At 40.7% G+C, this 15,935-nt stretch overlaps 1 protein-coding gene and 1 long non-coding RNA gene across 3 annotated transcripts in view; one reads left to right on the forward strand and one right to left on the reverse strand.

The window, feature by feature from the left end:
- Positions 1-15,935, forward strand: part of ccdc85ca (coiled-coil domain containing 85C, a) — a 480,744-nt gene that overhangs the window by 141,059 nt on the left and 323,750 nt on the right. The gene's annotated exons all lie outside the window — the stretch shown is intronic.
- LOC123979127 lies at positions 10,786-14,566 on the reverse strand. The gene is made up of 3 exons (XR_006827156.1): positions 14,427-14,566; positions 11,037-11,142; positions 10,786-10,909 (listed from the first exon to the last, which is right to left on the reverse strand). It is a non-coding gene; the product is annotated as an uncharacterized LOC123979127 (long non-coding RNA).

Genomic DNA, 15,935 nt, shown 5'->3' on the forward strand with positions numbered 1-15,935 from the left:
CCTCGGCTTCCTGTTCTTAGCTGACCGCAGTGGCCCCCGGTGTGGTCTTCTGCTGCTGTAGCCCATCTGCTTCAAGGTTCAACGTGTTGTGTTCAGAGATGGTATTCTGGATACCTTGGTTATAACGAGTGGTTATTAGAGTTACTGTTGCCTTTCTGTCATCTGGAACCAGTCTGCTGATTCTCCTCTGACCTGTGACATCAACGAGGCATTTTCATCCACACAACTGCCGCTCGCTGGATATTTTCTCTTTTTCGGACCATTCTAAACCCTAGACATGGTTGTGCATGTAAATCCCAGTAGATCAGTGGTTTCTGAAATACTCAGACCAGCTCGTCTGGCACCAACAACCATGCCACTTTCAAAGTCGCTTATATCCCCTTTCTTCCCCATTCTTCTGCTCAGTTTGAGCTTATTTCATTTGCAAGGTGATGACCGTTTACTTAGTGTCTCACCTAAGAAGGATTTAATAAAAAAAACAGAAAAAAGAATTATATATTTTTTAATGCTACAATGCAACACAACAACACAACCACATATTACACATACAAACACATATTGTACCTCCATTGTGGCTCTTTCTCCTCACTGTCATTCGTTGATGTGTTTTTCATCTGCAGTGTCTCTGGAAGATGACGAGCGCCTTCTAATTAGTTACTAATTTACAACCGAATGGATCTGCATCCAGGAGGTTAATGCTGCCTGATTCCACAGGAAATAGCTGGCCCGGTTCCAAACAGGAGTGCCGGCCGAGGCATCGCATCTTCCCTCCCCAAGGAGAAGCGGTAACATTAGTAATTACCTCCCGTACCACAGGGCCAGATATCTGTCCACCTTTTTATGAAGTCCACAAATTGAGGTCAGACGGAGAGAGAGAAACGCTGCAAGGTGTACACCACTGGTTAGAGGGAGTTTTATTGTTGAAAATTCAGTTGCGCAGGGTAAATGTCCTCAATTAAAATATTGCATTTCAAGCTCTCCCTCTGTCTCTGTTTGTAATCTTGAATTTATTTGTAATGTTGTGGTGAAACTGTTGCAATTATCTAGAGGAGGCCCGTGGGTTGGAGACAGGTGACGGGATTGCTTGGCCTGATGGGAAAGACAGAACATGCACATGAGAAATCCAGCTCCATGACTCTTATTGCTTCAAGGTTGACTGCCTGCTGTTGACAAGCCTCAAACACTCCATGCAAACCAATCTAAATCCAAGACAATACAGCTAACAACAAACATCTTCCTGCCAGTCCAGCCTGCTAACACCTACCACTCTCCAGTGCAAAAAAAACCCTCTTCCATCAAAATATGAAGAGAAAAAAACCCCACTCATCCGCCGCAGAAAACTGCAATCAATAGTTTACTCCTTAGGGCACTGTATTCATGGTGGTAGACCAAAATGACAGGCTTGTATAAAAGCAGGGAGGCCTTCCACACAGTGCTGCGCTGCTTCATCCTGTAACAACTAGAACTACATCTGGCTACGAAACAGCCTCTCACTCGCAACCAGCCAGGACCAGAATACATAGTAACAAATGTAATGGTGTACAGTCAGTGGCCTGCAGGTAGCAGGAAGCACATTCCAAAGCCACTGTCTAAACATTGTGCAAAGGCTTGATAACATAAGAAACTATAACAACTTAAACTTAATAGATTGATAAAGTATCATAAGGCTTTTTGCTATAAGTATACTCCCAACCATCAGATGGTCATCAAAAGCTTTAAAAATACTTTTTAACAGTCTTTAAAACAATTTTAATCAAATCAGCTTAATGGAATTGCTGTGATCAGCAGAGTCTCTTGCTGGGTAGGAAGTCTGTCTTAATATTTGGCGTCAAGTTCAACCGTGGCAACCTTTGACATGCAAAGCTGCACAGTGTACTATGGCAAACCCTTTTGACAGAGCTGTTCTTTGAGGGAACCAAGAGTCATAGAGTCCAAAATTAAGGAAGCTATCAGCTGTGTTGCACTAGTGCACCACGGCCAACTTTAGGAGACAGGAGAGATAATCCAAACACAGCTCTTCATTTTCTGATTAGTGAGTTTGATAGCTTTGAGAGCTATTTTGACCGAAGAGCGTTAGCATGTTCCCGGCTGGCTAGCACGCAATCAATTAGCTTGCTAACTTCAGTTATAAATAGCCAACTAGCTCTACGTCACGTTGATTATATTATCACCTATTTCATGAGGAGGTGCAGAGGAACACTGCTGTGCCACACTCAGGTGTGACCAGGCCTTGTGTTCAGAATAACAATAGCACTGTGTCAAAATGTGCAGCCTTATCATTCATTTCAGTGAGACCACTGGAACAGTGGAGGTTTCAGATACTGAGGGCCCAGGCAAAGATGTTGAACTTGGCTTGATTATATTTTTAATTTAAACACCCAATAATGCCACCTGCCAACGTATTTGAAGACCAAAGAAAGGATACCAACTTAGCTGAGTGAGTACAACTAACGACAGTAGATGGACAGAATAAGAATAAGGACACCAGGAACTGAATTACTAAAAAACATGAAGAGACATTCAGACTCCAAGAGGACCCACAGATACCCTGTAATGCACAATTGCACAAATGCCCTGAAAACATAGGTCCATTTGGAGTATATTTTTTATGATGCTATTTATGAACCATATTCATGCACTACAGTTACGGAGCTCTCTGTTCAGGAGCTCTCAGGAGCTCAGTGAATTCAAGCGTGGTAGGTAGTCCATTTGTGAAATTTCTACTAAATATTCCACAGTCAACTGTTAGTGGTATTATAACAAAGTGGAAGCGATTGGGAACAACAGAAGTGAGCAGAAGTTGCCAACTTTCTGCACAGAGTACTGACCTCAACCCGACAGAACACCTTTGTGATGAACTACAGAGGAGACTCTGAGCCAGGCCTTCTCGTCCAAGATCTGTGCCTGACCTCACAAATGCACTTCTAGAAGAATGGTCAAAAATTCCCATGAACACACTCCTAAACTTGTGGACAGCCTTCAGAGTTGAAGCTGTTATAGCTGCAAATTGTCGGCCAACTCCATATTAAACCCTACGGATTAAGAATGGGATGTCATCAACCTTCATGTGGATGTAAAGGCGTCCCAATACTTTTGGCAGTATAGTATATATGTGTGTGTGTGTGTAGTACAAGTATGCATGTTTTGTGTTTTTATTTTCTGACCAGTAAATGATCATAATATATTTTCCACTGTCCCTGTACCTCTCTCCCTCTCCTCTCCTTCACTTGAAGATGAGTTGACCTTTAGGAAAGTGATCAGATGTAGCTGTTATTGTAATATTCCTGTGTAGTGAGATTAGACTAAAAAGGGCAGTTTTTGCTTTGTGGTCCTTGTTCACGCTGAACATGCTATCAGAGGGAAAGTTCCCTCATGCCTCTCTCTGATACTGACCCCCTTACTCTCTCTCTCTCTCTCTGAGAGTACTGCATGCCATCAGGTCTGGTTGTAACCGCCACATTCCAGTCCAACAAGACCAGACAGTTCTCAAATTGATTTAAGGCCAGCTTTTTTTTTCAGAAGAAGAAATAGTTTGATGACAGCTCTGACCAATTTGCCAGAATCATCTCCTTCTTTTTTTTTCTGTGTTTCACAAATCCTATATAGAAGTCCAGGGATACCAAAATAAAAACAAAATAGTTTAATCAACTTGAAAATGCAATTTGAAAATAAAAAATCTAATTAAATGTTGTGCTTGAAATTAACAATTGTGGCCAAATGAAAATCAAATTAAAAACTGATAACTAAATAATTTTCAGTGTAAATTAGTGAACAATGTACAATTTAAACTTGAGAATGAAATTGACTTTTAAATTTGAATTATGTACTGATTTTATATTATTTGTAATGGAAATAAAATGATTTTTCATGGTCATTTTCACAATGGCTGTGTACTTCCCAGGCCTGTGTCTGCAGTTTGTCAAAGTCAGCCATTGAAATCACTGGCCGGGGTATACTGCATCTTCTGATTTTCTGAAATGCACCAATAAAATACACACAATTCCTCTGCTTTGGTTTTTGAATGTTGGATTGGGTCATTCTCTGATGGAAATGAAATTTTTTTCAGTGGCAGTTTCTGTAAAAGGACCTACTAAGAAAGCTTAACTAAGAGTCTGTTATTCAGTGCACAGTAGATCAGTTGAACATGAAAAAATGGCAAGTTTACATTTTAACATACCGTCAGTTGACGCCGATTGTCGCGGATTTGCATCATACCTCTTCCTTGCAGACTGCAAGCCAAGATAGCACATGGATTCCCCCAATGCCTGTTGGTGCATATTTGATACGAACCTAGGAACCTTTTGCAAGCCCTGTTTTCTCGTTTATGCCTGTTGTCGCTAATTTGCATCATACCTACACATACCTGAATTTATATCTTTTCTATGTTCTAAAGACAAATTAACAATCTTCACTTAATTTAACATCAGCTTGAAAGCAAATGAAAACACAAATAATGTTTTTTATTTTTTGATCGTAAAAAAATTCAGGCGTTAAGGGGTTAACCTCATAAGACCCACCTTTTTCTCACCTATTTGGTAGCTTATTATAGTAAACACAAAGTCAAAATTCCCTTAACATTAGCAAACTAGTCATTTTAACTAAAACCACAATGTTTCCCCAACTTTGACATAGAACTTATTTTGACCCACACCCTGATCTTTCCTGAACCTAACCAAGTCATTTTGTACCTAAACGTAACCAAAACAGCACTGTAACACAATATTATTTACTTTTCAACAGTGACTTGTAACAGCCTTGGAAGGCACAGGCATCCTTCTGAGAGTGGAGTGGAGACTGCTTTTAAAGTCAACAAAACAAACTAAGCTCTAACTAAAATGACTATAACGGTCTTATTAGAATTTTTGCAATGCAGAAAGATTCACAGAGTTTCAGTGTGAGTGTGTGAACTTGAATAAAATTGAGTAGCTTCATGCAAAGTGAACCAAAACTACTACATATGGCTGTTGTTGTTTCATGTTTGGACAGCAAAGGATCCTATTGCGAAACCACAGGAATCATTTTCAAACTGCACCCAGCACCCATCTTCTTCATGTCCTCCTCCCTGGTGCACAGTGGGTTAAAATCTGGTGTCTGATATTGAAATCTGTGAAGGTCGCCCTGCAGTGGTCCAGCTTATCTGAGAGCTGCTCTATTCAAAAGAGGCCACGGAGATGAGAAAGGTCTGAGCAACCCAGATATTGGAAAAGAGGTTTACTCGCACCCACCATTAGTCTCTCTAATAAAATGCTTCCCCCCTTTTCTATTAATATTCAGCGCGACCGGCCGGAGTCTTTTCCCTGACTCAGACCATCCCACTATGCACTGGGGCCTCTGATCTGTCTCATATAATTAGACTGATAAATAGGCCTCTTCCTCCTCCTCTCATCTTTTTTTCCTCTTCTTTCTCTCTTCCTCTACATATTCATTCTTTTCTCTTCCTCTTCTTGTACATTTTCTTTCCTTATTCACTCACTTCTGAAGAAGTGAGATCCTTCTTGGGGTCGTCAGCACGTTGAGGTCCGGAGTCGTTCGCCTGAAGACACGTGTAGCTGCCTGGTAAACCTGAGAGCATCAGATATGCATTACAGGTTTTGTTAATGCGCATTACTTGAACTAACAGCCCACACTTTTAGACAGACCAGCAGATCACTGTACAATGTTGGCAAGTTAGATGAATCAAGGAACATACGTATGCCTACTAATGATTAAGCTATTCTCAGAGCCGTGCCAGATGTGGGTCTAATAATGTGAAGTTTGTCTTGAGGATGGTGCTAGAGAAAAGGCCAATGGGTCATTAAAATCAAAATGGTTAATCTCCATGGGAGTATTCAGTGCATCTCATTATTATCTACAGAATATTACATGGAAAGATTGTTATTTTTTTCAAGGTATAATGTGCACCAAAGTGTTGGTTGAGGAAATCTTAACCTGATGTTTTTCAAGTCATCAAAATAATTAGGAATCATTCTTTGGAGAACATCCATAGTGAATTTGATGGCCACCTGGCAGGTTCTGTTTGAGATAGGCTAATCTTGACAAGGATGTAGGAGGAAAAGATGGACCAACAGATACCTCTACCATTTGTATCCATGTATCAGGGGTGTAAGGGTACATGTAGTAAAGTAAAGTCAACTTTGGTGGCGCAAAAACAGCAGAGGGTTTGAGAAATGCACTCGATATCTAAATGTTTGCAGTCTGACTGGGTTCTTGTTGGCAGGACAAACATGGCCCACAGGTACGAATGTTAATAGATTCATTGAGATTGAGACCGACGCACCAGAAGCAAAGTGGTAACAGCTACAAGTCCTGAAGTATGAAAGTACTAATTAGTACTAATTGAAAGTTAAAGCATAAAGATTAGTTTTAAGTTTAGATTTAAAGACCCCACCAGAGAGAGACTGTCCGATGTCAACATGGAGTTTATTCCAGAGGAAGGGGGCACGGGAGGAAAAGGCCCTACCGCCCGCTGACTTCTTTTTTACTTAAAAGCCTGTATTCTGAGAGCAGAGAGCACGGTATGGGATAAAAGGTTTAAGAAGACAGGTATGAATGGGCAAGTGCCGTGATTCCACCAAAAGTACCTTGGAGTTTTAGTCTCAGGGTGTACTTTTAAGGAACTAAAACATTCCTTCAGCCCATTGTTGTGTGCGTTTCCATCGCAGTCTAAAGACCTGCGAAGATTAGGCCAATTAACCAGCTGACATAGCCTACGCCATACAAAGCAACTGATGAGCAAAATGTATTTATATTTGCACATCAGATTTGATTGGAATATAATGAAAAAGTAGGCTTTGCTTGACCACTTAAAAAAGCATTTTTTTTGTGTGGGAGTAAAATGAAGAGACATGCGATTAAAGTTTGTTACAAATTTTATAACAAACTGGATAAAGTCACCAAGTTCTTTCTAGAAAGAAACACAAACATAAAATCGCAGCAGTTTGGAAGGTCATTAAAACATTTTTGGCTCATCTGCAGGACTCACTCTGTGTCCGCCTGAGTGTCCGAGCAACAAGATTTTTAACGAGGTTAATTACCTGTTGAAATTGGCTTGTCCGTTTTAATTGGAAAGGAGACCGACTTCAGCTCCTTACAAAGCTTCTGAATGATGAAAACTTAAAACAATAACTCTGGACCCAGTACTAATTCTGAGCAATAGGCCCATTAATGCAGACGTACGACCTGTTTGTGCTTTCTGACTGTTGATTGTGATTTATTGGTTTGACGGTGGAAAAGAGAGGATCAGTAGTAGCAAAACACCTGAAATGCTCGATTAAAGCCAGTAGCCTCTAGTTGCCCATTCATAAATTAACTGCAAGGCAAGCCCCACCCCCTTCAAAGTACCGGTACTTTTGGAAAGTACTACCCCATGAGCAGAAACTTTTTGAACTGTAAAATAAAGACTCCGGAACTTAATTTAGACCCTGGTCCCTGCAGTGGAAACTCCAAAGGTTCCTAGTTCTGGGGTATAGTTCCTGGGGTGGAACTGTTCAGTTGGTTTCACTGCTGATGCATCGACTTTACTTTAAAATAGCCTTGACTGTGGTAGGAAGGTCCTTTCTATTATGGGCCACATTTCTGGTGAGTGAGCCAAGAGATTCTACATATCTTAGACCATCAGCTACAATACACATATACTTGATTGACCATTAAAAGGCAAAATGGCTGTTTTCAGTTCATGTGGTTTATGGGTTAAACCAGTCAAAACCAGCAGGATTATCATCCACAGGGTCAGTGTTAGTGTTGAGGCCTTTAAATCCAAACTTAATACTCGTCTTGCCTTTGTCTAAGAGGAGATTAAGTTAGCATACAAAATGTCCAAGTGTCTCAACTGCAGCTGTAGCAGAAGACTTTACACAAGTTTGGCTAAGGGGCCCTTAGCTGCAGCTGCTTAAATCGTTTTTCATCGGCTTGTGAACTTGGACTCTTCCACTGTTTTTATGAGATTATCCGATGCTGTCACAGTTTGATGGAATCAGTTTTTCATCCAGTGCAAACTGGTTTGATCAGCTCTCCAAATCTCTGTTGCAGTGTTGTTGTTGGAAGATGTGTGTAATGGAGAGGTGGGGGGTTGTTGAGGAGTATCATTGCCCCAGAGGGTTGAAGCTACCGTGTCAGACATGCAGAAGAAGAGGTTTCATTTGCATTCATCATTGTAAAATCCATGCCTGTCCCAAGGGTTATCTGCATGCCAGAGAGACGGACCAAGAGAGAGAAGCTTTAATATTGATGCATGTGTTCAGACAGAGCGTGTATAAGATGGTGAGAGCCCACATTCAGCAGCTATGTGTCAGTGTGTGTGTGTGTGTGTGTGTTGCATTGTGCGTCCGCCATCCACGTACTGGGCAACAGGATGGTTTCCCTTCTCTATCGGCTCCCTCAAATCCAGGAAGCCTTGCATCCTCTGCAGCAGATCTGATAACTGGCATACTGGATAAAATCTAGCCGCACTCGTCTCTAAGAAGTCCTTCCCCGGGGTACAACTGCCAGTGCCGATCTCAGCATTAAAATATAATTTTGATGGTCATTATTAAGATAAGCATCGTGTTCGTCTGGCAAAAGATTACACTGATAGCGGCAGAGCTTAGAACAACTGTCCTTTCGAGGGACTCTCTTGTTCAAAGTTATTAGATGAAAAGAGCCTCTCGTGGGGCTTGTTACCAGGGGCAAGAGTGGGGATATTGTGGTAATCCTAAATGTGGTATTTACAGGAGTCTCCATCTACTACTTACTCATTGCAGTTTTCTTTAAACATTTCACTTCCAGAAAACGCCTGTCAGTCACATAGCATGGATTAAATAAGGATAACTTCCTCCATTTCCTTTATGTTCAAATTCAAGCTTATGTAGTTAGGATGCCAACTCCAACTTATTATTTCAAAGAAATTGCAAACAGAAAATCAGTTATTACTAGATTTTTGTCGACCTACCCACAGTATCTCCTCCCTGGGCTGAAAATCATCTAATGTAATGAGTGAAAACAACTGACAAATATATTCTGATTGCCTTTATTATGCAGTCACTGACTCATGTTTCTTACCCCATAAGACCTAGTTTTATTTGCTGAAAATGCATTGCTGCAAAATTAGTAGAGTAGAGTGCAGGGCCCGTATTTATCAAGCTTCTCAGAATTACTCAGAAGAACACTGCTAAGAACTTCAGTTAAGAGTAAAAAAATTCATGTCTCAAAGCTGTGCTTAAAAGTTAGTTATCAAGCATCATAGTCCTAATTTGAGTGAAGTGTAGGACTAAATCTTAAGTGTCAGTCTTAGTGTTGATTTAAGACACTTTGCTGTGCAGCAAACAGGATTTTGGATGACTTTGTAGCCAAGGAGCAATCACTGAATAGATTTCCTTATTTAAGAATATTCTCAGATAAATTCACATTGAACGGTGAAATTCCTGAGAGGAGTTTATATTCAACACACGTTTAACAATAAAGAATATTCAAGAGAATACATTATGATATAGACCTACACATTAAGAGAGATAAAAAAGATTTTCTTTATATGAGCGCCATCAATTGCACCTACTACTCCACGTGACGTGACAACGTGCGGAGCTGTAGTCTAAGTGCTATAATTGTTTCCATGACTATTCGGCTTATTGATGGTTGTGACAAACCAAAATCATCAGCATTGCTGCGTTTGTCCTGACGTAAAGAAACGAAGCGTCATCACCACCTTCAGTTTAACTGAAAACGTATTACTGCGTAAAGTCAGTGGTGAGATGACGTCCCTCACCAACTCGCTGACAAGGATTATGCCTGCGTCTTATTAACTGTGCGTCGCCAAATGATTCAGAAACAATATTCCTCTCCTGAAAGATTTGCTCATGTCTCTGTCTCCACAGTGCCATCACGAGCCCTACTGGCAGCTCCTAACCACTTGAGAGTAAGAGTGATTCTTAGCATTAAGAAACGTGATAACTTGCTTTTATTCTTAAATTTAAAAGTAGGAGTAAATTTCATGAATTCTCAGCATTAAGACTAAAATTGCACTTTGAGAAGCTTGATAAATAACGGCCCAGATCTCTGCCAAGTGTGTCTGGGGGAATGTTGGTGGTGGATAGAGAGTGAAGGGCAAACTGTGTCCAGTGTGTATCCATGAGAGTTGTGGAAGGAGAGAACTTTTTTTGTATAGTATAATCTGAGATTTCTTTAAGATGCACAGAATAGTGAAATGGTAGGCAATCAAGTGTCTTGGGTTCACCTAACTGTATAAACTCAAGGCGATGTGTCTGAGATGTTATATAGTGATGTTGTTAAGAATTTGATTGGATATTGGATCTGTGAATATTGATTTTAATGAAAATGTGTATAATTGTACAATATCTTTACAGGCAGTTTTCTGATTGAGTTTTTCCTCATACTCTGAGCCTAAAATCTGGACTTCAGTAGCACTTACATATACCAAACTTTCCAGCTGTCTTCATGGCTAAATTCTGAAGGGCACAACATCTGATCATTTTATTCCCCAAAACAGGTTGAAATTTGTTTTTTTTATACCTGTTGACAGTATAAAAACAATTGAGTGTAATGTGTCAACAAAAGAAAACAATCATTTTGAATCTGACTTAATCCAGTGTTCAGATTTCACTTCTTAAAATATTGCAAATTGGCACATATTTCATTTGATACTGCCACATTTGCATATTTAAACATAATATTTTTACTTTGTAAATTTAGTTTACACATTGTCTCACCTTAATAAACAATGAACAATAAAAGGAACGATGAAGTTCAGACTTCTGAATTCAAACATTGTTATTTATTTAGTATATATTGTTGCTTATTTAGAACATTTTGTTGTAACACACACACACAAAATAGGCCATGCCCCTTGAAGCTGGCAACACCTGAAATGGTTTATAGCAGAGGGAACCCAACCAGCTCTGGAGGCATTAAAGCTGACCTGAAAGGAAGACAGCTTCTTTACACAGATTTCCTCCATTCTAAACCCTAATGTATTATCTACTGCTATGCCTGGCACTTCACATTGTTAAAATCTCCAGTAGTTTTTTGCAGATTCTTTTACTCACCGGATTGCTGATGGTGACAAAGTTATCAAACTCACAAAGCAGACCTTATTGTGTGGCTTTCTGCCACTTCAGAGAGGTGTTGATTGATTCTGGTGGAAATGGCAGTCTGAGACAACACAGATGAAGGCAACAAAACAGTTATTAGGTAGATATTTACTCTACCTACCACAAAACAAGGGGACTTGCATAGTGTGAGAATGAAGCAGGATGTAGCATGTGGCACCAACAGGAATGCTACTCACAAGAACTTCACTAATTGTATTCTCTAGATATTAACATGCATGTATCATGGCACTTTGTTCCTGTTGTGTGGTTTATCCTGTGGAGCCAATTAGCATCTCAGAAGCTCAAACTTTTCAAAACAAGTCCGCATGCCAGCACGGCTGGCTCTTGGAAATCTCCTCAAATTTGATTAGTAGCTGCTTTAAATCAGATGTGCATGGTGCTATAACATACAGGGATTTAAAAGTCGTGTTCCTAAAGAATTACATTAATGTTACATGAGTTCGAACTGCATGAAATTTGCTCGCACCATTTGCTCACTCAGCCCTATTAACTCCAGTGGTAATCGACACCCCCATTCCCCATGAATCCACATCTCATCAAATCACTCTTAATACATGTTAACACACCATAGAGGTAGTAATAGAGGCAGCATTATTCAAATCGCCCTCATGAATAATGTAAATACATGTAAGGATGCCTGGTTACCATGCTAAAAGGTCCTTTTTACAGCATGCAGCAGCATTAACTCTGATTAATCTGAGATCCATTTGAATGAATTCTCAATGTAAATTCACCACAATTCTATCTCAGAAACGAAAGAGAGTACAGGTCATTTGAATAGAACTGATACCTGATGGGACACTGTTATGCTTTTTAAATTGCACGGGTAAATATTGCTTATGGAGGTCTTGAATTAATTCACAGATTATTCCCTTAGGCATTTCCTCCAAGCGACCACGTAATACTTAATGGTCCTGAGCTTTCATAAACCCCAAATTAGCAATCTGATCATGACAGCATGCATTTACTGGGTGGCACTGCACTTGAAGGAACACAGGTGGATGCAGAATGGGCTAATACACCTGTTTAAATGTAATCCCAGTTCAGCTGATAAATAAAAGGCAATTGCAAAAAGATTTTGTTGTTGTTGGCAAAGTAGAAACACGCATATGGGACAGCAACCACTGATACAGTGCAATACACCTAATCTACACTGAATCAGTGGTTCCCAGAATGGATACATGATTCTGAGGTATCTATATATATATATTTTCAGGGGGGTATGTTTAATGTGCACACAGATATGCACGCCCTAAGAAAAGAGAAAGAAAGCCCCTGACTGCCCCCACCCCCGCCTTCTTCACCTGCATTCAGACAGATGGGGCGAATGCAGATTGAAAGGCCGGCAAATAAGCGAAGATAGAAAAGAAAAAGTGGGTGGTGGTGTGTGTGTGTGTTGGGTAGTTCTAATTGGCCTTTTCCTGGTCCTCAGGTTCACTCTAATTAAGGCCCTGAGAGTCGAGGTCCGGGCATCTGGACACCAGCATTTTGCCGCCACTACCGCCGTAGCGCCGGGGGAAGACAATGATAGCCAATTATCCCTTTTTATTCAGCCAAAGGAGGCCTTAGCAGGTCATCATTAAGGCATATGGAGGGAATAGGGGAAGGAGGAGGGGGTCTGTGTACAGGGGAATGCCAGACAGTAGGGGTGGGGGTGCAGGCAGGTGGTAAGGCGGTGTTTGTGTTTGTGTGTGTAAGTGTGTGTGCTGGGTATTGTTGATGATCATGGACAGAAGATCCAATGGGGTAGGTGTGTAATGACATTCAGTGGTAAACTTAGTTCTAACTCAGATTTAGTCTATTAGCAGCCATAAAAAATGAGAGGCTGTGAAATGAAGAAAATATGTATGTTAATATGAAAAAAATTTACTTTGTGTACTGGCAAATGAGGAATCAGTCTGTACCAGAAATCTTTACGGTGACTTTTCACACTTCTGGAAACTGGTGGTAGGCCTTAATAAAAGAACACTGAGGTTTCAAATATACTCAGGACACATGTGATTCACGGATATTTGTGCAAAACCTTTCACACGTGATACATTTACATTCAAGCATATGTGATGAACTCTCATATTACAGAATCCCTAATTTAACAGTTAACTGACTGAACAAAAGAAAAATAAATGCTTTGGAAGGCCTTGGACACATGACCTCGGTATTTTTAAAATCCTTAATACTGCCCTGCAGAATGCTGTCACAGAGATGTTTTTGCAACTCAACTCAACTCATTTATGATGATGGTGTCTTTTTTCATTTGTGCTTTTATGAATTTTCAGAACTGGAACAAGTCCAGGCCCTGAACCTTGGTGTTCAGTTTAGCGAGAGAATTGTGAGTTAAATTCCTAGTGCCTTGTGTGTGAAGGGTGCATGTTCTTCCTGAATTCATGTGGGTTTTATCCATGCCTTAACATGAAGAATCCAGAGATACACTGGCACAAGCTCCTCAGCATCATATTGGATTATACTGCAGAATATTATCATTATGAAATCTGTTGATCTTCCTCAGTAAAACTGGTCATAAATTAGCATGTCTGCCCATCAAGGATGAAGGCAGCAAGAATTCCGCTGGCGTTTGATACTTCTTCTACTATAGTATTACTATCTAGTACTTCTAAGAAGTGCTATTGATTTAATATGCATCACAGCTGGGAACATCCAAAGTTCCAGCCGCACTTGAAACTGAGAAATCAGAGATTTTATAAGAAGACCTCTCAAAAGTGAATATACTTTTCTTATGGGATTGTCTAATCCATTCAACAGGGAAACAGAACCAGATTTAGTGTATATGCTGGGGGAAGAGTCCATGGGAACTCATCCATGATGCCTCATAGGAATATACTAAGACTTCCCTGCCTGTTCATTTTTGTGCTTGCAGTTTATAGCAAGTGGTTATCGATTGGTTTAATGAGCAGGGATATCTCAACCTGTCTTCAATGTGTATGGTTTGTGTATGGCTGAGGGAGGTGGAGGGTGGTAGGTTTCAATGGTTGCCTCCCCCAAGTATCAACAAAACAAGAAAAGTATTGATTTCCCTGTGGTAAAATCAAAGCAAGTATTGCTAGGTCTGACTCTTGTGTGTTCATGACAAAATCATACAAAAATCATCTAGGGTGTGAGCGTGTGACGTAGGGAGCAGTCCACATTTTCGCAGCAGAGAGCATGGCCTCAGATGCTTGGCAGGAGGTGCGAACCCTCATCTCAACCACTTCACACTATGCTGCAGACCACCCCAGTGCATGCTGAAGGTCACATCGTGATGAAGCCAACACAACCACGTTATCGGCTTTGGCCACAGCCCACTCAGATCCAATGTCTCCAACCTACCTTAAGTTGTGCAAGAAATTCTTCTGGAGGTGGGAGTTGAGTTGTTCAGCTCACACTCCCTATACGTTTGTGTTTACCAGATCTGTCCAGCAGCATTCACTGCAATTGGATCCATCTCAGCACCAGGTAGGTAAAGGTTGACAGTTCTGCTTAATAAAACTTCAGTGCAACTTCTGCTCTCTCTCTTTAACAAAGGTTAGTGCAGTAAAACTCGTTTGGAGCATCAGGGTGTGTAGTGTCACTGCACTGCTGATTATTCATTTGATCCAGCTGTGTGCTGGTTTTGTACTTTGTCTTGGGAGATGCATCGTGTGTTGGATTTTCAGGAAGCCTTTGTGCCCGACTGGTAAATGTTTTTTATGTGCTGATCAGAGGGTAAGTATAAATGTTTTTGATATGCTTTGAACAGGAATTTCCCTGTTAGGTCTAAGTGTCGTTTCCCCTTTGGGTTGCGTCAGTTTGTTGTTTTCATAGAGTTGTGGCGTTGTGGTTAGTGACAGCTGTTTTCGGACAAGCTGTCTCGGGGGGCACATCCGCTCGATTGGTTACTCCGCAAATCTGCTGTTTTTTGTGCATAAATACCTACCACAAGCTGCATGACGACCAGGGGTGAGTGTTAGTAAGTTTTAGGTAGGCAGTTTGGGGGAATTGTTCCTGTCGGGAGTTGTGATTTGCCCACGCATATCATCAACATTAGTGGTTGATTGGTAAGTTATTGTTTTGGCTTCTTTGACTTTGTTTTTTGGTGCGTCTGTGGTGGCATTTATCAGTGGCTGTAAGAGAGCAACTAGTCAGAGACACAGAGCATTACGGTGTTAGTGAGTGGTAAGGATGACAAATGATACCTTGTCATATTTGTTTGAGCAGGGGGCCTTGCAGAAAACTAAACTTGCAGTAGCAGGGCTTGTTTCTGTGCTGGTGTTACCACCAGGGACGACTGAAAGTGTAAATCAGTGCTTTGTTTAATCTTAAGTCAAGTACTACTAAATTTCCTTAAACCTTGTGTGTCTTAGTATCTTTAGGTTTATGGTAGACATTTGTCTGGTTGGGGAACTAAAATATTGGCACTGAGGAAGTTAACCATCTGGGTTCGCGTCTGTGTCTTGGTGGGTTGGCTTACTAGTTTTGGTAATATACGTTAAGCACTAAAGCTCATGCTTTATTTGGTTAGTATGAGTTTTGTTGTAGCTTTGTTTCCCTTTTGTTGTGCGTCTTGGGACAACTTTTATGGCTACTGAGCCTTTATTTGGCGCGCTGCTTTGGTTTAGCACTGCGTGGCTCAGACAGTAGAGCGGGTTGTCTGTTAATCACAAGGTCAGTGGTTCAATCCCCGGCTTCTCCAGGGTGCATGTGGAAGTGTCCTTGGGCAAGATACTGAACCCCGAATTGCTGCTGTTCCTCCAGTGTATGAATGCAGATGTAGTGTAAAAGTGCTTTGAGTGGTTGAAAACACTAGAAAGGTGCTATACAAATACGGAACATTTACACTTGTTTTGTTGTGGATCTGTA

This window comes from Micropterus dolomieu, linkage group LG11, assembly GCF_021292245.1.
Source record: "Micropterus dolomieu isolate WLL.071019.BEF.003 ecotype Adirondacks linkage group LG11, ASM2129224v1, whole genome shotgun sequence".
Classification (NCBI taxonomy): Eukaryota; Metazoa; Chordata; class Actinopteri; order Centrarchiformes; family Centrarchidae; genus Micropterus; species Micropterus dolomieu.